Below are 12,701 nucleotides of genomic sequence, written 5' to 3' on the forward strand. Positions count from 1 at the left end.
AAAGTGTAGTAGTTGGTGTTTTAAAGTAAATTATGCGCCCTAAAATAATCTTCAAGTTGTCCAAAAGATACTTTAGTGTAAAATAAAAACTACAAAAGTTATAGAATTAAAATCGTTTTTTATGGAACATCCAAAAGCTTACATTTGGATTTCTCGTGCAATGGAAAGTATAAAAGTTAGAGCTTGCGTATCTTCAGCAAACTTGTCCTAAAATGAGTTGCTCTACAACTTCATCGAAGGCAGTCAAGCTCTATCTCGAACCGTTAAAAAGTTCAATTTTAAATATTACTAAAATTAGAACAACCCTAGATTCTGTTTAAACAAAACGAAGGGCCTTACAAAGTACAACAACTTTGCCAAACATATTGTAAGGCTCAGTTATTTAATTTTAGCGAAAAATTAAAATTCCTGCTGAATTCACATTCTGCTCCACTCACCGTGCACTACTGGAAAAGTACGGGAAGAAATTTCTGAAGACGGGAATTTTTATGAACATGAACGTTTGTGTAGGGCGGGAGCAGGCAGGTAGTGGAGTTCTTTAAAGATAAAAATGCTCACTTCGGAAAATTATGTCGAATGTCCGTTATGCCAAATGACATGCACCGGGACCAACAGCTTTACTTCTCTTTCGAAAGAAGACGCATCCACAGATTTTTCACCTTAGAAAATCTAGACCTCGACACAGATTGAACGCAGACCCACGATCTGCAGTGTAATCTCTTCTCATAATTATGCTAAACGTCCATTATGCCAAATGACCCGCTCACATTTTCTAGTGATCTAAGCAAGAGAATCGCGTCGGAAGTAGCGCGCACAATTCGTATAATGATGCACTATAAAATGCGCACTACTTCCGACGTGACGATTGTCGTTGGTTGGAATTTCCAGTTTTTAACTGTAACGATAATATCGCCTTGTAAACTGAGTTGAGCACCCCTGTTTTGTAAGAAACCGTGAAATTTTTTTGAAAAGTTTGCCAATTATCATTAAATAATGCAAATGCTAATAGCAGTAATTTCTACAATCCCATGTCTATATACTACCGAATATCTTTCAACGCGATGCGAATTGGTAATATTGCTTTGCAGAAATAAATGTGTGTGCCGTATGACATCTTCGAACCGTAAAATCTTCATATATCAATTTATTGGTTATCTTCATTTTAGTTTTATTTAGTTTCAATATCTCATACTTAAGGTAGATCGCAAAAAATCTCAAAGATAATAGGCGATGGTGCAAAGTCCAATAGAAATAATATCTATGTACATATATTGATTCACAATCAGTTATCACACATTTTTATTTTCCGTTTGGAAAAAAAATCTGACGTAACTATTTTTGATATATACCTACCATGGAACAGGCCGAATCATGCAGTTATGATTTGCGGCAAAACTCATTTTTCAACAATCTGCAAGCGAGGACTCCATGTATCTCCTCCTGTGACCATGACATGCAATTCCATTGCTTCTATTGAACGCTATTTCACCAAGTGTATTGCCTACCCAACCCAGTGGAAGAAACGAGGCGTCCATCAATATTTGCATTACTTCAGCCGTCGTCACTGAACCAGGCAGGTTCTCAAAAAATGTTTTGATATAGTTACATAGATACATATAACAATATTTTTTTGCTTCAGGTGTCACCAGAAGACAATAAAGAATTCAGCGGGTCACAGTAAATCAACTTGTTACAGCCCGCTCTAGCACAGCCTCTTTCTTGGCGCCTGTCAATGTTGCAAACCTAGGACACAATACCCATAAAGGTTAGATTTACTTTCTTTCAGTTTTCGTATAATTTGATAATCGAGTACTAATCTAATATTTCCATCCCACTAGATCCTCGTACCCCTGGATACGATAGAGATTAGCGTCAGGGTGTCGTGCCTCGACAATGACTGCCAATTTGTATCTGTTCGCTGCATTGGATAACGAGTACGCACTGCTCCACGTGAAAAGGAGGGGTCATAAGAGCATCAATATGAGGCACAACGTCCGATAGTGGTACTGCATCATAATTTCCAGGAGTGTTGAAAGCACTAATATTATAACTCATTAAGTTACAGCATCATCTAGTTCGAGACTAAGTGACGCACTCGTGTAGTTTCGGATATTATGACGAATATGATCTGAGACGTCTTGACGCAGCTCTTATGTGCCATAATATAAGGAATCTTGTAAGGAAAACTGTCAACTGGAACAGAATGCTCTAGCCCTGACGGAGAGAATCATGGATTGCATTATGTAGCGAACGAGTTATTGTTATTCGGACAACTTTGAAACTTCAAATTGAACCTAATGGTTCGTCAACGGAGGAACATGCCGTTGATTCCTTTACAGCTATTCGTTTCAAGTCTAATTTTCAGTTCAACGGATTTGAACGTCGATTATGCTCGGATGTGTGAAGTTTGCCGACAGAGCTAGTATGATCAGTTGCAGTTCATGGAGGCCGAAGACGATGCATCTGGACTTTCCTCCGATTTGCAACATGCACAAGAAGTGGTTTTGCAACGGCCGCGATAGCACAACCTGATCCCGTAAATCCCCTGGTCTGGACGAAGCACAACGAAGTTATCCTGCAGGGCGATGAACCACGCGAATAGATCGTGCTACTCGTTCTTAGCTTGAGGTTCATCCCTGCCAAAGTAGATTTCGTTGGTGTTTTTAAGTCCAGGTAAATACATGTCCTATATAGATTTTGGACATGGATTCTAATTATTTTACCCCTCACAAGCAGACAATCGTGTGCATCACAGAAATTCATCAATGATATGAATTGGACCCAGTAGTGGAGACCTCTCATTGCTAGTTGGTTAACATTCTCACTTAACAAGAACCACAGCGAGCCCGAAAGGTTTTAGTTTCCATGACATGGAGAAACGCGTTGATAAAAAGCCATTTTTTCATAAAACAGACAAATCGACATCATTTTGAATTTTAGTTCGCGCTTTATGAAATCTTCGGAAGCTTTTTCGGCAATTCAGGTTAGTTTAAAGGTCACCATAGCACTTTCGATTGGATGATTAGTTCTAATTTTGTTAATCCTTTCGCGCAGAAGCCCCTCTTGGTTATGTTCAGTTCTTGGGAGCGAGCCCAAGCAGCAACTAACAACATGCCTGCCCTGGTCGGAATGTCCATGAACATGCGAATTTACCACCGCGCCTAATTTAGCAGTAACAGGCGGTGTAGAGGACAAGCAAATCAGCCGAATCACACCCGTGGTGCAACCGGCACCAAATCGATACAACAGCCACCCGAGATTCCGTCTCGCAGCCGCCTTCGTAACGGTTAATTTCCGAAACCGATGTTAAAACGCTCAAATATTTTATATGAATCTAATAAATGATTCGAAGAAGGTTATGTTATTGTTTTCTTCTTTTTTATGTTTTGAAAGTTTTTCTTTGTTATGGTTTCATTTTCAGGCCGGTCCCCGGTTGCTTCAGAAAAAGTAATCATTGGCAAACTAAATCGAGAGAAGTTTGCACCATGACTAAACTGGATTTAATCATTTCTAAACTAAATAAGTCAAACCGGAAAATGATTAAATTTTAAGCATAAAAGCTTACTTTTTTCTAAGAGTGAAAGGTCAATTGAGTTCTTGTCGGCCCATCTCACAAACACTAACGCAGGTTCTTGGTTGAAAATAATCACATTTGCTTTTGCCGGCTTTGTTTATTATTTTCCACCAGCTGGTGATGTAGTATTTGTGTCATGTGACGTGTACGTACATGAACAGTAGAAAAGTCTATACATAAAATGGGTAAAGCTTTTTTACCGTGTACGTAAATATCACTTCAACGCTTTTTTGTGAAAAGGGCGATACTTACAAATGTAAACATAGGGCTTTTTTCATACATGCGAATGAGGGCTTTGAAACGCAACAAATTAACCTAAAAATTTTGATTCTACGATATTGCTTTCTTAAACTACAGCAAAAAATACAACGGGCGAAACTGTATTTTTGTTTGTTTATTTAAAGTTTCGCCCTCCACGCTCCATGCAAATAAACAGGGCGATACTTTTTTTGCTAGCAGTTTAGAGGCGAAACTGTTATTTTCGTATTTTTTTAGGATTATTAAGCTGATACCAGCTGTAAATAGTAACAATGATCGCTATTGAAAAACCCGGACGAAATCGGCGGTGTAAAACGGTAGTTATTGTAAAAAAACGTAAGGGCGATACTTCAATGCTAATAGGTGGGACCGAAAAAGTAAACAATCGCCAAAGGGGCGATACTATCATTTTGTCAATTTCAATAGCAAAAACAAATTTTAATTTAATAATTTCAAATACTTTATGAAGTTTTGGGTTTCAATCACTGAATCATGTAATCTAGGATGTAAAAACACAATAGTTCTTAAATATGAAATAAAACCAAGTCTGGAAATATTCACTGTTGATTTTCTTTGAATGGTATCACTGCTAGTATCGCCCTTTTCAAGAAAAAGCGTTGACTTCACTTTTGTCAAGTGTTGGGGTGGTTCATAGATGTAGCGCAAATCATGAAAAATGAACCATATATTTCAATAAAAGAAACAGTTATGCGAAGTCGAAATATTAATTGCGAACTCAGTCATTTCTAGTATTTACGTTTTGCAACTAGTTATGCAACATAGCTAGGTAAACTGATTTAAGTGCATACTCATTCATTCTGGTATTGCGCACTTCCCACCAACCTGGACTCCGCACTTTTAAAGTGCGAGTGATCTCAAAACTGCGAGCTGTTAAAAACATGTATTTCAAGTGATAGAGATGGTACTTTCATAGACAGACCAGTCGAACTAACCGGTCTATGAGAAGAATTTAATGGAAGAATGGTAAGTGCGCAGTGCGGTTAGAATCCAGTTTTTAGTGCCACAAGCAATAAATATATTGTTCCCTTGCGCGATAGCAGTGTTTATGGCTGATCCTTCCTCTTGCTCAGCAGTGCAGTGAAACAGGGAGAGATGAATTCGCCAAATAGTCTTGGGCTGGGAGGGAGAAACAGACTCAATAAATGTGAACGTCATAGCCAGCCAGAACAAAACTGTCACTCCGAGCCACAAAGAAGTGAACATCGAGGAAAGGAAAGTATTGTTATCGTATTCTTGCTTGAAAATGTTTACGAACAATAAGTTTCCTTGATTTTTTGTCTAGTGTGGTACCTGGGTACTGCCCTGGGAAGTACGTATCTGTACAGCGGGAAGTACGGCCCTGAGTAGGAAGTGTCAGGGGATAGACAAGAGGAGGCAGAGAATAGAAAAGACACGTTTTGCATCGTACACGAAGAAATAATAAATATATTGTACTTTAATTAATAGTAAGATACCAAATTGGCGACCGAGGAGAACTGGAAAATAGGAGAAAGAAAGGTAATGATGTTATAATTTATAGGAATAGTGACTTTGAAAAAAATAGAATGTTCCTCAGCAAAAGAGAAAATTGAGGTTATGTTGAAATTTTGTCCTTTTGCACTTTAGGATTGCTACAGAACAGCAGATGTTTGTCAGTGGTTCTAATTTTGGAAAAAAAAACTGTAAGCGGATTGCAGCTGTTGACAACAGTGATAATAGAAGGCTACCAAAGGGTAGCGGCTGTAACAAAACAGCGAAAATCGAAAGTCAGCGTGAGAAGGCTACCGTGTGTAGCGGCTGTTAAACAGCGATTAAAAAGGCCACGAAAGCGACGCTAGAGCGCAACCGAAGGCTACTCGAAGGTAGCGGCTCTCAGAGCGGCATCAAAGCGGTAGCAACCCTATAGCGAACAATACACAGATTAGTATCATTAGATTGTTGGTAAGGTTCACTGTAACAGTAAGAAATGTGCAGAGAAATAACAGTTTTAATTTTAGCTTTTCAAAATCGTTGCTATGGAGAAGTGGGATATTCCACAATTTAAATTCAAAGCTCTATCGAGGAATATAGTGCGCAGCGAGTGGGTCAAATACAAGCGCAATTTTGAATTCATTGTAGCTGCCACTGGAGAAACTGATAAAACACGCATTCGAAACATTTTCCTTGCTAAAGGTGGGCCGGATCTCCAAGAAGTGTTTGCATCCATTCCTGGAGCAGACGTGCAAGATGACGTTGAAAAAGGAATTGATTCTTTTGCAGTAGCTATTGACAAACTGGACGCTTACTTTGCGCCCAAACGACACGAAACATTTGAGCGCAACTTATTCTGGATATTAAAACCGAATCCGGACGAGACTCTGGTAAAATTTATGTATTGTTGCCAAGAACAGTCGAACAAATGCGATTTTGGCAAGTCTGCCGAAGAAAGCAGATCGATCAGCGTTATCGATAAAATCATTCTGTTCGCCCCAAGTGATTTAAAAGAACAATAGACCTTTCTCGTCAAAAAATTTTATATGATAGGATGCTTCCTTTTTTATCCCCAATTCGTTACTGCCGATTGCCGCGATGATTTGGTACCTCTAACTATTGAAAAAATCAAAAATAGTGCAAGCTGCTCATTTAACCCCATATTCTGAATATCTATCTTGCCTTGTTTCCCCGTATTTTTACACCATTTGGATGAATTTCCTGTGGGGAATACTAAAAGGATGCCAGATCTGCACATATATTAGTAAATCTGCAGATTTTGCATTTTCACTGCAGATGTTTTGCAGATTACAAATATTTAGCAGAACAAAGCCTATGCCAGCCAATTTATACACAAGCCTTCAACATTTTTGATCATTTAAAATATATACATACTACATTTCTATGTCAAATTTATTGAAGATTTTTGTAGCAATCTGCAGACTTTTATATTTTCACTGCAGGCTATTGTTTAAATAGACCTGGCATCACTGATGCTGAAATGATTCATTCATATACCTGTCAAAAACATAGAGCATTGCATGAAAATGTATAACCTCACTTTTCTGACAGTTCAGTGTGCTTGTTTACCTAAGACTTGTTTACATGGACTTTTAAAATTTACATTACTTGAATACTTTCGATGCTCTTTGAAAGACTATTAACTCAAGAGGGATGAGTATTGGAACAATGGGAACCTGGTGCCACATTATGCAACCAATTCGAATCGACCTTTTCACACAAGCTTGAATACAATAAACATTTCGTTTCGAGATGCGTAATGTCACCCCTGGTTCATACATTGACCAATCGGCGCTGGATGCAAAACCCGGTGGCATATGCTGAATCGTAAGATCAAGCATTGGGCTATAAAACGATTGCTTTCTGGATGATGGATAAGGATTTGCACACATTTGTTTGTTTGCTCGTGGGTTAAGTCCTGACAAGATGATCCGATTTATTACTCATTTTTAGGTGGTGAAGTTTACCTGAACTTTATAGGTAACGAATTCGGTCGATGATAAGTTGTTGAAGTGATCGTTCAATGCCCATACCGAAAAACGTTTCCATTGGTCAGAATGCCTACCAGCGTATGATAGCTGCAAACATGAGGACAATAAGGTTATCGCTTTCGAATGGAACAATTATTTATTATTCGTGTTCAAGTTCCATTACAGCAAAAGTTTCGTCGATTGACGATTATCGCATTGTCGTTGATTTGGCCGGCAAATGCAAAACAGTGCTCGGCACTGACGATAAGGAGTAAGAAGGATTTGATAGGAGTGATAAGAATGCAGAGCATTATACATTCTGGAAGAATATCAGGGAGGAGAAATTATATGTAAATTTATATTACAGTAGGATTCCGTTTTTGGCAACAATTTTATTTTTTTCAGTTGCCAAAACCGGAACCGTGCCAAAAATGGAACCTTATTTTTAAAGTTTAGATTTTCAATTAACAATTTCAAAAATGTTTCAAGGCTGTTTAGTCATATGTGAAACGGAATGAGATGAAAGAAAAAATAAGCAAATTCAATTTTCTTCATGTTTTTATCAAATTCAGACGTCGTACGGTGGGGCAGAATGCTACTTTCGACGCTAAAAACCTCTAGCGCCTTGGGTATATATCCTGGAAGATTAGTGTCTTTAGCAAAGTATCTTAGATGAAAATGATAATTATTTTGACAACTTTGGTTTTGATCTAGATAAGTAGAAACTGATCTAGATCAGTTTCTACTTATCTAGATCAAAACCAAAGTTGTCAAAATAATTATCATTTTCATCTAAGATACTTTGCTAAAGACACTAATCTTCCAGGATATATACCCAAGGCGCTAGAGGTTTTTAGCGTCGAAAGTAGCATTCTGCCCCACCGTACGACGTCTGAATTTGATAAAAACATGAAGAAAATTGAATTTGCTTATTTTTTCTTTCATCTCATTCCGTTTCACATATGACTAAACAGCCTTGAAACATTTTTGAAATTGTTAATTGAAAATCTAAACTTTAAAAATAAGGTTCCATTTTTGGCACGGTTCCGGTTTTGGCAACTGAAAAAAATAAAATTGTTGCCAAAAACGGAATCCTACTGTAATATAAATTTACATATAATTTCTCCTCCCTGATATTCTTCCAGAATGTATAATGCTCTGCATTCTTATCACTCCTATCAAATCCTTCTTACTCCTTATCGTCAGTGCCGAGCACTGTTTTGCATTTGCCGGCCAAATCAACGACAATGCGATAATCGTCAATCGACGAAACTTTTGCTGTAATGGGACTTGAACACGAATAATAAATAATTGTTCCATTCGAAAGCGATAACCTTATTGTCCTCATGTTTGCAGCTATCATACGCTGGTAGGCATTCTGACCAATGGAAACGTTTTTCGGTATGGGCATTGAACGATCACTTCAACAACTTATCATCGACCGAATTCGTTACCTATAAAGTTCAGGTAAACTTCACCACCTAAAAATGAGTAATAAATCGGATCATCTTGTCAGGACTTAACCCACGAGCAAACAAACAAATGTGTGCAAATCCTTATCCATCATCCAGAAAGCAATCGTTTTATAGCCCAATGCTTGATCTTACGATTCAGCATATGCCACCGGGTTTTGCATCCAGCGCCGATTGGTCAATGTATGAACCAGGGGTGACATTACGCATCTCGAAACGAAATGTTTATTGTATTCAAGCTTGTGTGAAAAGGTCGATTCGAATTGGTTGCATAATGTGGCACCAGGTTCCCATTGTTCCAATACTCATCCCTCTTGAGTTAATAGTCTTTCAAAGAGCATCGAAAGTATTCAAGTAATGTAAATTTTAAAAGTCCATGTAAACAAGTCTTAGGTAAACAAGCACACTGAACTGTCAGAAAAGTGAGGTTATACATTTTCATGCAATGCTCTATGTTTTTGACAGGTATATGAATGAATCATTTCAGCATCAGTGATGCCAGGTCTATTTAAACAATAGCCTGCAGTGAAAATATAAAAGTCTGCAGATTGCTACAAAAATCTTCAATAAATTTGACATAGAAATGTAGTATGTATATATTTTAAATGATCAAAAATGTTGAAGGCTTGTGTATAAATTGGCTGGCATAGGCTTTGTTCTGCTAAATATTTGTAATCTGCAAAACATCTGCAGTGAAAATGCAAAATCTGCAGATTTACTAATATATGTGCAGATCTGGCATCCTTTTAGTATTCCCCACAGGAAATTCATCCAAATGGTGTAAAAATACGGGGAAACAAGGCAAGATAGATATTCAGAATATGGGGTTAAATGAGCAGCTTGCACTATTTTTGATTTTTTCAATAGTTAGAGGTACCAAATCATCGCGGCAATCGGCAGTAACGAATTGGGGATAAAAAAGGAAGCATCCTATCATATAAAATTTTTTGACGAGAAAGGTCTATTGTTCTTTTAAATCACTTGGGGCGAACAGAATGATTTTATCGATAACGCTGATCGATCTGCTTTCTTCGGCAGACTTGCCAAAATCGCATTTGTTCGACTGTTCTTGGCAACAATACATAAATTTTACCAGAGTCTCGTCCGGATTCGGTTTTAATATCCAGAATAAGTTGCGCTCAAATGTTTCGTGTCGTTTGGGCGCAAAGTAAGCGTCCAGTTTGTCAATAGCTACTGCAAAAGAATCAATTCCTTTTTCAACGTCATCTTGCACGTCTGCTCCAGGAATGGATGCAAACACTTCTTGGAGATCCGGCCCACCTTTAGCAAGGAAAATGTTTCGAATGCGTGTTTTATCAGTTTCTCCAGTGGCAGCTACAATGAATTTAAAATTGCGCTTGTATTTGACCCACTCGCTGCGCACTATATTCCTCGATAAAGCTTTGAATTTAAATTGTGGAATATCCCACTTCTCCATAGCAACGATTTTGAAAAGCTAAAATTAAAACTGTTATTTCTCTGCACATTTCTTACTGTTACAGTGAACCTTACCAACAATCTAATGATACTAATCTGTGTATTGTTCGCTATAGGGTTGCTACCGCTTTGATGCCGCTCTGAGAGCCGCTACCTTCGAGTAGCCTTCGGTTGCGCTCTAGCGTCGCTTTCGTGGCCTTTTTAATCGCTGTTTAACAGCCGCTACACACGGTAGCCTTCTCACGCTGACTTTCGATTTTCGCTGTTTTGTTACAGCCGCTACCCTTTGGTAGCCTTCTATTATCACTGTTGTCAACAGCTGCAATCCGCTTACAGTTTTTTTTTCCAAAATTAGAACCACTGACAAACATCTGCTGTTCTGTAGCAATCCTAAAGTGCAAAAGGACAAAATTTCAACATAACCTCAATTTTCTCTTTTGCTGAGGAACATTCTATTTTTTTCAAAGTCACTATTCCTATAAATTATAACATCATTACCTTTCTTTCTCCTATTTTCCAGTTCTCCTCGGTCGCCAATTTGGTATCTTACTATTAATTAAAGTACAATATATTTATTATTTCTTCGTGTACGATGCAAAACGTGTCTTTTCTATTCTCTACCTCCTCTTGTCTATCCCCTGACACTTCCTACTCAGGGCCGTACTTCCCGCTGTACAGATACGTACTTCCCAGGGCAGTACCCAGGTACCACACTAGACAAAAAATCAAGGAAACTTATTGTTCGTAAACATTTTCAAGCAAGAATACGATAACAATACTTTCCTTTCCTCGATGTTCACTTCTTTGTGGCTCGGAGTGACAGTTTTGTTCTGGCTGGCTATGACGTTCACATTTATTGAGTCTGTTTCTCCCTCCCAGCCCAAGACTATTTGGCGAATTCATCTCTCCCTGTTTCACTGCACTGCTGAGCAAGAGGAAGGATCAGCCATAAACACTGCTATCGCGCAAGGGAACAATATATTTATTGCTTGTGGCACTAAAAACTGGATTCTAACCGCACTGCGCACTTACCATTCTTCCATTAAATTCTTCTCATAGACCGGTTAGTTCGACTGGTCTGTCTATGAAAGTACCATCTCTATCACTTGAAATACATGTTTTTTGACAGCTCGCAGTTTTGAGATCACTCGCACTTTAAAAGTGCGGAGTCCAGGTTGGTGGGAAGTGCGCAATACCAGAATGAATGAGTATGCACTTAAATCAGTTTACCTAGCTATGTTGCATAACTAGTTGCAAAACGTAAATACTAGAAATGACTGAGTTCGCAATTAATATTTCGACTTCGCATAACTGTTTCTTTTATTGAAATATATGGTTCATTTTTCATGATTTGCGCTACATCTATGAACCACCCCAACACTTGACAAAAGTGAAGTCAACGCTTTTTCTTGAAAAGGGCGATACTAGCAGTGATACCATTCAAAGAAAATCAACAGTGAATATTTCCAGACTTGGTTTTATTTCATATTTAAGAACTATTGTGTTTTTACATCCTAGATTACATGATTCAGTGATTGAAACCCAAAACTTCATAAAGTATTTGAAATTATTAAATTAAAATTTGTTTTTGCTATTGAAATTGACAAAATGATAGTATCGCCCCTTTGGCGATTGTTTACTTTTTCGGTCCCACCTATTAGCATTGAAGTATCGCCCTTACGTTTTTTTACAATAACTACCGTTTTACACCGCCGATTTCGTCCGGGTTTTTCAATAGCGATCATTGTTACTATTTACAGCTGGTATCAGCTTAATAATCCTAAAAAAATACGAAAATAACAGTTTCGCCTCTAAACTGCTAGCAAAAAAAGTATCGCCCTGTTTATTTGCATGGAGCGTGGAGGGCGAAACTTTAAATAAACAAACAAAAATACAGTTTCGCCCGTTGTATTTTTTGCTGTAGTTTAAGAAAGCAATATCGTAGAATCAAAATTTTTAGGTTAATTTGTTGCGTTTCAAAGCCCTCATTCGCATGTATGAAAAAAGCCCTATGTTTACATTTGTAAGTATCGCCCTTTTCACAAAAAAGCGTTGAAGTGATATTTACGTACACGGTAAAAAAGCTTTACCCATTTTATGTATAGACTTTTCTACTGTTCATGTACGTACACGTCACATGACACAAATACTACATCACCAGCTGGTGGAAAATAATAAACAAAGCCGGCAAAAGCAAATGTGATTATTTTCAACCAAGAACCTGCGTTAGTGTTTGTGAGATGGGCCGACAAGAACTCAATTGACCTTTCACTCTTAGAAAAAAGTAAGCTTTTATGCTTAAAATTTAATCATTTTCCGGTTTGCCTTATTTAGTTTAGAAATGATTAAATCCAGTTTAGTCATGGTGCAAACTTCTCTCGATTTAGTTTGCCAATGATTACTTTTTCTGAAGCAACCGGGGACCGGCCTGAAAATGAAACCATAACAAAGAAAAACTTTCAAAACATAAAAAAGAAGAAAACAATAACATAACCTTCT

The 12,701-nt window shown here is 37.8% G+C and overlaps 1 long non-coding RNA gene across 2 annotated transcripts; it reads left to right on the forward strand.

Annotated features, from left to right (window-relative positions):
• Positions 1 to 783: 783 nt before the first annotated feature.
• Positions 784 to 3,350, forward strand: LOC131692988 (uncharacterized). Of its 2 annotated transcripts, none has more exons than XR_009306125.1 (6): positions 784 to 1,577; positions 1,640 to 1,765; positions 1,839 to 2,003; positions 2,060 to 2,673; positions 2,737 to 2,983; positions 3,055 to 3,350. It is a non-coding gene; the product is annotated as an uncharacterized LOC131692988 (long non-coding RNA). The 2 variants fall into 2 exon arrangements; XR_009306126.1 differs by having other exon boundaries at positions 2,066 to 2,673.
• Positions 3,351 to 12,701: the final 9,351 nt, after the last annotated feature.

Source organism: Topomyia yanbarensis, chromosome 3 (genome assembly GCF_030247195.1).
Source record: "Topomyia yanbarensis strain Yona2022 chromosome 3, ASM3024719v1, whole genome shotgun sequence".
NCBI classification, from domain to species: Eukaryota; Metazoa; Arthropoda; class Insecta; order Diptera; family Culicidae; genus Topomyia; species Topomyia yanbarensis.